The sequence below is a fragment of the Balaenoptera acutorostrata genome, chromosome 6 (assembly GCF_949987535.1).
Source record: "Balaenoptera acutorostrata chromosome 6, mBalAcu1.1, whole genome shotgun sequence".
In the NCBI taxonomy this organism is placed as follows: domain Eukaryota; kingdom Metazoa; phylum Chordata; class Mammalia; order Artiodactyla; family Balaenopteridae; genus Balaenoptera; species Balaenoptera acutorostrata.
Genome location: NC_080069.1, coordinates 12,738,528 through 12,750,627, shown reverse-complemented (window position 1 = coordinate 12,750,627; position 12,100 = coordinate 12,738,528). Strand labels below are relative to the sequence as shown.

Here is a 12,100-nt window from a genome sequence, read left to right as displayed (position 1 = left end):
TATCAGATGATCCAGCAATTGCACTTCTGGGTATTTAGTCACAAGGACTGAAAGCGGGGGTCTCAAAAAGATATTTGTACACCTGTGTTCATAGCAGCATTATTCACAATGACCAAAAGGTGGAAGCAATCCAAGTGTCCATCAACAGAGGAATGCAAAAACAAAACGTGGTCTCTCCGTACAATGCAATATTATTCAACCTCAAAAAGGAAGGAAGTTCTGACACATGCTGCAACATGGATGAATTCTGAGGACATTCTACTAAGTGAAATAAGTTAGTCCCAGAAGGACAAATACTATATGATTCTACTTATATAAGGTACCTAGAGTTGTCACACACATAGAGACAAAGTAGAATGGTGGTTGCCAGGGGGTGAGGGGCAGGGGAGTGGAGATTTGCTATTTGAATGAAAGATGTGAGATGAAAAGAGTTCTGGACATGGATGGGGGTGACAGTTGCACAACAATGTGAATGTACTAACACTACTGAACCGTGCACTTAAAACTGGTTCAGATGGTAAATTTTATGTTATGTGTATCTTGGCACAATTAAAAACAATTTTTAGAATGACAAACCAGGGGACTTCCCTGGTGGTCCAGTGGTTAAGACTCCATGCTCCCAATGCAGGGGGCATGGGTTTGATCCTTGGTTGGGGAACTAAGATCCTGCATGCCAAATGGTGCAGCAAAAAAATAAATAAATAAATAAATAAATAAATAAACAAAACAGTGGCTGTGTAAATCAACCATACTTCAAAAAAAATAAAAATAAAAATAATTTTTTAAAAAAAATGACAAACCAAAAAAAAAAAAATTACAACCAGAGATGAGAGCAACAAAGGCAAGACAAGGCTGCTCTGGAGAAGTGAGGCCGAGCTGAGCTGGGGAGGATGAGTGACGGCTCTCAGGGCTAGCGTCTGTCCTTCCCCACCCCTGACGTTATCAGCCTGCCTAGAGCTCCGGGGTCTTCAGGAGCAATCTTCACTCAGGTTCAAGAACCAGGTACGGAAGTAGGTGAAGGAACCTTCCATACGCTATCCTGTGATAACGTCCTGTGATACACGGATTGCCCTTCAGGTTTTGTGTTGTTTTGTTTTCCAAGGACTAAACTAGGGCCTCTCCAGCTCTAGCATACACAAGGTTCATCAGACGAGCTTTTTAAAGACAGATTCAGAGGCCCTAGCTCCCCACATTCTGATTCGGTAAGTTTGGCATGCAACCCAGACGTATGTATGTTAAATGATGTCACCCCACCAGTGTCTCTAAAGACCACCTGGAGGCCACACTTTTGTGAGACCCTGATCTGGATCTCTGTGATTTTATAAGCCTAAAACTCCGGACCTAGACCATCCTTATTGTTAATTTGCCACTTAATCGTAGGATTAGGAAGTGAAGCATTTTACTTCAGAATGGCCTCGCCATCTAAAGAAAACAAATAACACAGGGAAATGCATATATTCACATGATGCCTCTATCTCAAGCTACTTTACAGGCAAAATTACACTCACTCTACAACTTTCCGGGAACCAAGGAAAAATACTTACTCCCAATGCCTCAGTCTATAAATCACTAAATTAAGACAGGCAGAAGGCAGTAGTATGTCTTATCTAAAAGACAAGAAACTTATCATGAAATATGGTTCTTGATCCACCTGTTATGTATCAGAACTGGTCCAGCCAACCAGTTCTGCAGGCCCTTCATTCCCTAGGAGAAAGACTGTCAAAGCCACTTACTTAGAAGCGTGTACAGGTAATGTTTACTGGCTTACTTGCCTAAGCTATTAAAATGTGTTCCCAGGAATTCTTTTTTTTTTTGGCTGCTGTGTGCAGCATGCAGGATCTTAGTTCCCCGACCAGGGATCAAACCTGTGCCCCCTGTAATGGAAGCACAGAGTCCTAACCACTGGACTGCCAGGGAATTCCGCCAGCAATTCTTATTAGGTCAGAGCTGGCATATTTAGCACGCCTTCACCCTGAAACCATTAGTTTCCAATACTACTATCAAAAACCAAACTCTGTATAGGGAATAAAGTGAAGCAGAAAGATGAGTTAATTGCAAGACTTTTGACATGCAATTTGGGAAACTCGAGGCTATGGGAGTGACGAGTCCCAAGTTGCTCACAGGCTAAGGGATTTTTATGAGATAAATATGGAATTTATTTGGCTTTTTCAGCTGAATGGTTGCCGGGTGGTCTTCTTTCATATTGGGATCAGGGTAGCTGAGTCAGGGAAACAAGTTAAGTCCAGAGATGGCGTGAACAGACTTGGCATTTGGAGACTGGCTGGTGTCCTCTGCTGATTTCTGAGAAGAGCTGTAAATCCTTGTAACGTTAGGTTAAGTTTCCTTCGTGCACTTGTATCGATCATCTCCGTTTGGTCCCTGACATAAATGACTCCATGTTAGTTTGTTCTACACTGCTTGCAATGGTGAGCCCAGTAGACCTTTGACTGCACAGTTCTAGGGGAGAAATCCTGCTCAATCATCAAAGGAAGATTACTCTGTTCTGTGTGGTTATACCATGAAGTAAACGTCCCTGAGTCTTATTTCTTTAAAAATTGATAATGAGGTATTATTAAATAACATGTTTCTGTTATAAAGCCATGTACGCCAACCCCCAGTCATGGCAGGTAGTGGTCCATTTGCCCCTCTGTGCTGCCGAATGGCACTGTTCATTTCACTGCGGTCAGATGGGGCCGGCTGTAAAGTGGAACGAGCACTCGGAGTTTGGAAGGAAGAGGTTTCTGTTAATAATCACAGGCCAGGGCTTCCCTGGTGGCGCAGTGGTTGAGAATCCGCCTGCCAGTGCAGGGGACACGGGTTCGAGCCCTGGTCTGGGAAGATCCCACATGCCGTGGAGCAACTAGGCCCGTGAGCCACAATTAACTGAGCCTGCGCGTCTGGAGCCTGTGCTCCGCAACAAGAGAGGCCGCGATAGTGAGAGGCCCGCACACCGCAATGAAGAGTGGCCCCCGCTCGCCGCAACTAGAGAAAGCCCTCGCACAGAAACGAAGACACAACACAGCCATAAAGAAATAAATAAACAAATACTTAAAAAAAAATAATAGTGCTCGCTTCGGCAGCACATATACTAAAATTGGAACGATACAGAGAAGATTAGCATGGCCCCTGCGCAAGGATGACACGCAAATTCGTGAAGCGTTCCATATTTTTGTATTTCACTGAGATTACTTAAATTCATTTAAAAATTCTTTGTACACACCAAATGTTCCAGAATAAAATATGTAAAATCAAAATAATATATGCAATTTGTTTAAAGAATAAAAGCAGTTTAAAAAGAAAAATAATAATAATAATAATAATCACAGGCCATTTCTTTGTTTTATCTGGATCTTTTACCTTGGCAGAATACCCTTACCCAGATTTATTTAATTTCTATTTTGTTGAGGCTTTGGGAGACATTCATTAGCTTGACCATTCCATTCGTTTGTGTCTTAGTATTTCTTACTATTTCATGTGTTTGTGTCTTATTTCCTTGGTGAGTCAGTAAACAACCTAAGGAAGAGTCAGGATGAAACCCTAGGCCTCCTGATTCTTTCAACCACATGGTTCCACATGTAAAAGTCTCCTTACCTCTGAGTAACCAGCAACTTTTTAATAATTTAATAATACTAGGCAAGATGGTGGCCTGCAAAACATGTCCAGTAGCTCTTAGGGTCTGATAGACCTGTGTTTGAATCCTCGTGATATCAGCTGGTATGCTTTCATCCACAAATAACAGAAACCCTAAGTCAAATCCTTAGAAAATAAGTATATCTGTCTTTTCTCATGACAAGGAATCCAGTGGCAGGGTGGCTTCAGGTGGCTGGCTAATTCAGTGGCTCAAGAATATTAGCAATAATCCAAGTTCTTTCCATCTTTCTGCCCTACCTAACTCGAGGCATTGCATCCAGCCACAATGGCCAGTGGAAGAAGACTATCAATTAAGCTTAGTTTTCTTTGTTTGTAAAATAGTCTTATCATCTGTATGTACTTTACAGACCTGTTGTAACAATTAAACAAGATAAAATACATGATGTCCTTAGTAGAGCACTTGGCCTGTGTAGATGCTCAATATATGAAGATTGGATGCTCTGAATCCCAGAGTCTCTCAAGGGATATAATTCAAGGGAGTAAGGATGTGGGCCCTGGATTTAAAATCTACCTGGATTTTTTTTTTTTTAGAGGAATTTATTTTTATTTATTTATTTATTTTTATTGCAGAAACCAAATTTTTTTTTTTAATTCTAATTGGAAAAAAGTAAAAAAGAAAATAGACTGTGGGGATGGTTGCACATACCTCTGAATATACTAAAAAAAATTGAATTGTACACTTTAAATGGGAGAATTATATGTTACATAAATTATATTTCAATAAAACTGTTTAAAAGACTAAATAAAACAAAATAAATTTTTTAAGCTTTTGAGTAAAAAAGAAAAAAAATCTACGTGGATCTAAAATCTGGCACCACTGCTTGCTAGCTGAGTGACCTCGGACAAATTTACATAACGTTTCCAAGCCTGTTTCCTCACCTGTAGCATGAACATAATAACGTTGAGCCTGGTACCCGAGCAGTGCTCAGTAAATACGAACAGTTTTTACCTTTTGACAATCAGTGGGACAGCAAAGAGGACTATAGCTTGATGAAGTAAGTTGAGCTCACTTAAGGACCCTAAAGATGCATTTGGGACTGAGTCTTGCTAGCACAAACAAGGACCTACTGTATAGCACAGGGAACTCTTCTCAACACTCTGTAATGGCCAATATGGGAAAAGAATCTAAAAAAGAGTGGATATATGTATATGTATAACTGAGTCACTTTGTTGTACACCTGAAACTAACACAACATTGTAAAGCAACTATTCTCCAATAAGCATTTTTTAAAAAACCAAAAAACTAACAAACAAAAGTGCAGCGCCTCAGATGAGAAGGTTAGCTAGATAAGATTGCTAAAGTGAGAACTGGTTTTTAGCGTGTCTTCAGCTGCCCAGGGGAAGATGAAGCCTTTGTTATGGTAATGAATCGGGAGGCCTCTGCGGGAATCCGGACTCCATCCCTAGGCCAGGCGGGTCCAGGGAGGCCAGAGCAGGGCGGGAGGCTGAGTTGCCTCCGGAGCTCTGTAGGTGGCAGTGCGCGTGCAGCCACGAGGTGGGAGGCGGGCGTGGCCACCCCGGCGTCTCTACCGGACTGAGACCGGGTCTACACCCTGCGCCCGGGAAAATGGGTCCCTGCAACAATCCCGGAGGCCTTCCAGCCGCCCATCCACCAGGCAACCTGCTGTGCTGGAAACAAAATTTCTAGAGGCTAGTTTGCAATTTAATAAAAAAAAAAAAAAATGCAGCGTGGAAAAGCCTCCGCTGAGTTTGTAAAAACACCCTCGCTCTCCGAATGGATTCTTAGATTTGTTTTTAAATACTTTCACTGATTCCAGCCTTTGGTCCTGAGAAAACCACTCTGCCGCTGAGAGATTGAAAGGAAAGGGTATGTGGCTTTAAGGACTCAAGGTCAGGCTAATTCTTCCTCAGCTTGTTTGTCAGGCAAGCCGAAGTCACTGTTTTGCTCACCCCACCCCCGACAAGACGATTCTAGGCTTAGTGGTGACATACCCTCAGGGCACTCCACGAGTTATCTTCCAGCATCTCTGAAAAGCAATTATTTCAGAGACTCAGGGTCCCAGCTGCCTTTGAAGAAGGCAGAGTGTCCTGCTTCTAAATTAGACATCGGTCCCCCAAAACCCAGCAGTTGGCTACATTCTTATGAAAGAAGCACGAACAGTGGGGTTCCGAGTTCAAGTTGCCTCTCTACCATTTACCAGAGTAAATGCTGAGCTCTTTGGAATCACAATTTACAACATGGCCCCACCCCAAGGGTATAATGAGAGGATTAGCAGTGCCAGGCCCAGCCATTTAGGAGCTGAGGCCAAAGAAAAAAATCACTAACACGGATATCCTGTCTTTATTTTAAATCTTGATATTTTTTTCATCGTTGATTTTTTTTTGCATTAATTCTTATTTTTAAAAATATTGCATTGAAATATTATTTATCTTGACTCCTGAGTTGGGGTGGGGTCTTTGGCACCCCCTTAAATTTTGCACAAGAGGCAAGTACCTCACTCCCTCACCCTAGTCTGTGACCCTGAGGATTAGATAAAAGTAATGCATGTAAACTTGACAAGAACCCTATAGATTTTCCAAAATATTTGAAGGAATGCATAGAAAATTGGGGGCTGAGTTTGGGGGCTGAGGGCCACATGTACACGCCATGGTGAACTCCACCGGACCCTTTGGCACAAGTCTACTATTTAATACGCGTAACTTTCAGTTAAGTGTTCATTTCCCCATCTTCAGGTGAAAACACAATAGAGCGTTTAGTCTTACGCAATAGAGCGACTGTAGGAAAATGATGCACTTTGGTTCTCCCCCGGTCCCAGTTTGCGGGCCCAATAGCCATGATGCTCTGAGTCATTTGAATTCTTCCTCCTGCAGCCCCTTTTCCACACACCCACTTACAAGGGAGACAGCAGGCAGCCTGGTGGGGCTGGCGGCAGTGTGTTCCTCTGGGTGAGCGCCTGGGAGCAGCCAGAGAACCCCTGCGTGGGAGGGAGCCTTAAATGAATGAAGGCAGGTCCAGATCCCACAGAACCCCCCATTCTTCACCCAGGAGACCCTCGTGTGTAGAGTGGTTACCCTTTCCTTAGAGCTGCCCCTCCTGAACAGGGTGAGATGCCCTGGTACCACTGCTGGCAGTGAGTATGGAGGGCCAGGTACACAATGCCCAGTGATCCATTTCAGGACAAGCATTTGTTTGTAGTTCAGAGGGCAGTTTTTGGTTATTTGTTTTTTTATTTTATTTTATTTTATTTTAACTGAATGAGAGATTCTTTAAATTTTATAGTGCTTTACAATTTCCAAAAGTTTCACACACATGATTTCACCTAATCCCATAATAACCCTTTTTTTTGCCCCCTACCCCTAGATTAACACTCCCCCTTCCCTCTCCCCACTGGTAACCACTAGTTTGTTCTCTATATCTGTGAGTCTACTTCTTTTTTGTTATATTCACTAGTTTGTTGTGTTTTTTAGATTCCACATATAAGTGATATCACACAGTATTTGTCTTTCTCTGTCTGACTTATTTCACTTAGCATAATGCCCAGAGGGCAGTTTTAACAGGAGCTCTGTCCATATAAGTGGGGAAAGAGAGAGGGAGAGAATGAAACAACATGTGAGAAGAGCATGAGCGTGTAGGTGGAAGAATGATCCCATTTCTTCTTTCCTTTTGGCCCAGGATGAAACACAGCAGCGTCATCACTTGTTCCCCTCAGTTTCAGACGTCAAGACATTAATGACAGTTTCTGCGTAGGGTGGGAGAAACACAGAAGGGAAAAACAGCTATGTCTCTTCTCCAGAATGGAAGAGATGAGATGGAATGGCAGTTTGCCTCCCTTAAACATCCAGTCTCCCTTTCCTCCTTTGTGTTAGAATTCCAGTTTTCAGCTGAGCACATTACTGCCCAGATGAAATGCTTCATTTTCCAGTCTTTCTTGCAGAGGTGCAGGCGTGTGCCTAATTTCCCACTGACGAGATGTGGGACTTAGGAAAGTCTTTTTAAAAGGGAGAGGATGTTCTTGTCTTCTCCCCATTCTTCCATCTTGCTGCCTGGAACACTGATGTGATGACTGGAGCATCAGCAGCCACCATGGACCAAGAGGCCACCTTAGCGGTAGAGCTGGAAGGGGCATGGATCTATGATGGCTTTGTGAAGCTGTCACAGGAGTCTAGAATGGCTAACTCTATTCTTTTACATGAAAAAGAAATGTGGTTTTATCTTATCTAAGACTAAATTAGAAGAGGGGTGGTGAGGGGTGTTTACACTTTATGCAGGTGAACCTGATCCTAACTGATAAGAGAATTTATGTCAAAACAACATAATCCTATTTTGCTGGGGACTTTCTTTTCTCGATGTATAGGAAGAGGCCATGGCCAGAACGAGAAGCTGTGTGATGAACCTCACCTTTACTGCATTATTAAACTGTTACATTCATTCCAGAGGCCAGAACAAATGATTAAATGTATATTTACTCTGCATTATTAATGTGCCAGGCCTAGGAGAGACCCCACCTGGGGAAGTCTTCAGGGCGTCAACATTTGAGAAGCTCCCCCCTCCTTGCCTCCCCAGCACTGCAACAGAGAAGTGAAATAATCAGCTGTCGCTGGCCCTGACTGGGGGATGGGGGGTGGGGGGGGGAAGGGGCAGAGCTTAAATGACATTAATACACGCCAAGTTTTCGCGTCCTCGCCCTTTTGTACATTTTGTGCCAGTCTGGAAATAGGTGTTATTGTCCTCATTTTATACATGTGTAAACTGAAACGCACAGAGATGGATTTACTGGCCCTTACACAGTGAATACTTGGGATACTGCTCCATAAATATATGTTGAAGGGAAGAATAAAAGCCCATGCTTTTTTCACTACCTTGCTGAGCATAAAAGTAAAAGGCATATGTAAAAGGAAAAAAAAAGCTGACAGGACTTCCCTGGCCATCCAGTAGTTAAGACTCCACGCTTCCACTGCAGGGGGCATGAGTTAGGGGAACTAAGATCCTGTATGCCACAAGGCACAGCCCAAAAAAAAAAAAGTCTGACAAGTAACATCTTTGAATGAATGAATGAGAATGATTGTGGGTGCTTCCCTGGAGCCAGAATTGGATGAGGTGGTTTACCTGCTCCAGACTCCAAACAGCTTTATCTATCAATCCACTGACTACCTTCTAGATGGACTTCCCTGGTGGTCCAGTGGTTAAGAATCCGCTTTCTAATGCCGGGGACACGTGTTCCATCCCTGGTCAGGGAACTAAGATCCCCCATGCTGCGGAGCAACTAAGCCCGTGCGCTCTAGAACCCATGCACCACAACTAGAAAGAAGCCCGTGTGCTGCAACTAAGACCCAGTGCAGCCAAATAAATCAATAAATAAATATTTAAAAAAAATATATATATATATATATGGCTCTATTGCCAGGTTCTTTCTGTGCTTGACCATGGGCTAACCATGGTACCAAACACTTGGGAAAGCATAAGACACATCCCTTGCCCTCAAGGCTTTGCTGGCAAGAGCAAAGGCTCAACTCATGGACGCTTTGGCTTTTGGATATAATTTATCTACGAGATGTGTGACCTTAAGCAAGTCACTCAATTTCTAGGTCTCAAATGCTTAATCAATAAAGAAGGATGTTATTCAACAAATATAGAGGCTCAGCATTAGGCTAAGTGTGGAGGATGCAGAGAGAAAAGATAAGACACTTGTCGTTAAGAATCTGAGTCCGGGGAGGGAATTTACAGATAAACATAGTACATACAACGGTGCGGTGAATGCATAACCTGCTATAGTGTCCCTAAAGTCCCTAATTTTTTTTTTCTGGCCACGTCCCGCGGCTTGCAAGGATCTTAGTTCCCCAGTTCCCCGGCCAGGGATCGAACCCAAGCCCCTTACATTGGGAGCGTGGAGTCTTAACCACTGGACCACCAGGGAAGTCAGTGAAGTCCCTAATTTGGGGGCATGAAAGCACTCCAGCCTGGCTCAGAAGCCAGGGTGCAAGTTTCTCTTTGCCCTACCCCACCCACCAGTACTACCTTCCTGCTGGATTTCCGGTCGCCTAGGTGCTTATGAATCAATCTCCTGGTGTCACAGGGCGGAGCCTTCCCAAAGTGCCCTCATTCTCTTAGCACTTAGTGGTGTCCCAACAGTGGCTCTTTTCCGGGATGCTGGTACTTCCTAGCCCATGAGAGCCCAGGAATAGGGGCCGAACACCTGGCAGAACTAGAGTCCCCTCTCCTGGTCCAGTTCCTCCAAACCATTGTGGTTTCTATGCACGGCCTAGTCAGTCCTCACTCCCCAAAGGCCTAATTTTACTTCTTTTTTCAAATGACAGGTTTGCATGGCCCATAGCAAAAGACACTAGGACAGAATCCAAACCTTCAGTAACGCAAAAAGGAGAATCCAGATTTGAGAAACAGATGGTCTTACTTCCCAATAAGGGAGAGAAAATGATTTTACACAGGTTGGAGTGGAACCAGTGAAGACTTGCCACGGTAGGTAACATTCCAGCTAAACTTTGAGGCCATGAGTTATTCTCAGATAAGAAGCGATTTCTAACATTTTTTTTTTTTTAGCAATTCCAGCACTATGTGCCAGTCACTGAGTTAAATACTTTACAGCTAAGCACTTTAACCCTCCCTCTGACAACCCTACAATAGAACCTAGTATTAACTGCATTTTATAGATTTGAAAACAAAGCGTCACATGACTTTCCCAAGGTTGAGTTGAGTTGAGTCCAGCTCTTTTGACTCCAGGGCCCACACTCCTAACCACCATTGAAGATTAGATTATGAGCCTTTTATCTGTTGCTTTGAGGATCCAACCAAAGGCTCTTTCCTCTATTTTTTTTTTTTTTCCTTCTGTTTAGAATGCACTCCTGCCACCCCTTGGTCTAACCAGCCCCTACTTACTCCTGGGCCCCAAGTTGCATTAGTTTGCTCTGGCTGATGAAACGAAATACCATAGGCTGGGTGACTTAAACCACAGACATTTATGTTCTCACAGTTCTGGAGGCTGGAAGTTCATGATCAAGGTGCTGGCAGTATTGGCTCTCCTTGGCTCCCAGAAGGCCATCTTCCCACTGTGTCTTCACATAGTCTTTCCTCTGCGTGCACATCCCTGGTGTTTCTGTATGATCAAATTTCCTTTTTTTTTTGTTTTTTGTCTTTTTTTTTTGGCTGTGTCTTGTGGCTTGTGGGAACTTAGTTCCCCAACCAGGGATTGAACCTGGGCCCTCGGCAGTGAGAGCACGGAGTCTTAAAGACTGGACCACCAGGGGATTCCCAAATTTCCTCTCCTTATAAAGACACAAGTCAGATTGAATTCGGGTCCACCCTAAAGACTCGTTTTAACGTAATCACCTCTGTAAAGAGCTTGCCTCTAAATACAGTCACTTTCTGAAGTGCTGGGGGTTAGGGCTGTAACACATGAATTTGGGGGGAGGGAGGGGTGAGAAATTTAGCCCATAATACGGGTTAAATGTCATTTCCCAAGATAAGTCTTCTGTAATCTCCTGGGTGAGGTTAGTTTCTCCTGGAGTGCCTTATATATGTTCCCGCTAGCAGTTAGAACTACTATAAATTAATTACTTAAATGATTATTTGTTCAAGGTCTATCTCCCCCCAATAATCCTGGGGATTACGTTGTTTTCTCATCATAATGAGATTGCCGGAAAAAGATTTTTAGGAAAATAGACACTGGCACATTGTGCTTTGTCTTTTGCTGCTTTGGTTTGGGGGAGCGGGGGGAGTTTCTTAAGCTTTTATTTTCTTTTAAAGCAGTGCTGGAATCAGTTCATACCAGCTCACGAGAGCTGATTTTCAATCTTCAGGAATTTTTCAAGTCAGCTGTTAAGCATAGCCATTATTGCAACCACTGTGGAAAACAGTATAGAGGTTCCTCAAAAACTTAAAAATAGAACTGCCATACAATCCAGCAATTCCGCTTCTGGGTATTTTTTCCAAAGAAAACAGAAACACTAATTGGAAAAGATATATGCACTCCTGTGCTCATTGCCGCATTGTTTACAATAGCCAAGACAGGGAAGCAACCTAAGTGTTCATCCATAGATGAATGGATAAAAAAGACGTGGTGTATAAACAAAATGAGTTTTGACTCAGCCTAAAAAAAAGCATAGCCATTATTAAAACTTAAATTTTATAAACATATAATTCAATAAATGGTATTAAAAACAAAGAAAATACTCAAAATTCATTGCTTCCTAATTATTTTACTACATTCATTATGGACTGAATTGTGTCCCCTCTCAAAACTCATATACTGAAGACCTAACCCCTAGCACCTGAGAATGTGACTGTATGTGGAAATAGGACCTTTAAAGAAGTAGTTAAGGTAAAATGAAGCCACGAGGGTGGGCCCTAATCCAGTCTGAGTGGTGTCTTCTGCAAGGCAAGGAGAGACCTCAGAGGAAACCAGCCCTGCTGACACCTTGAACTTGGACTTCCAGCCTCCAGGGCTATGAGACAATAAATTTCTGTTGTTGGAGC

General features: G+C 43.0%; 1 non-coding gene across 1 annotated transcript; it reads left to right on the top strand.

The window, feature by feature from the left end:
- Positions 1–3,064: 3,064 nt before the first annotated feature.
- On the top strand, positions 3,065–3,171 carry LOC114239206 (U6 spliceosomal RNA). The gene has a single exon (XR_003624392.1). It is a non-coding gene; the product is annotated as a U6 spliceosomal RNA (small nuclear RNA).
- Positions 3,172–12,100: the final 8,929 nt, after the last annotated feature.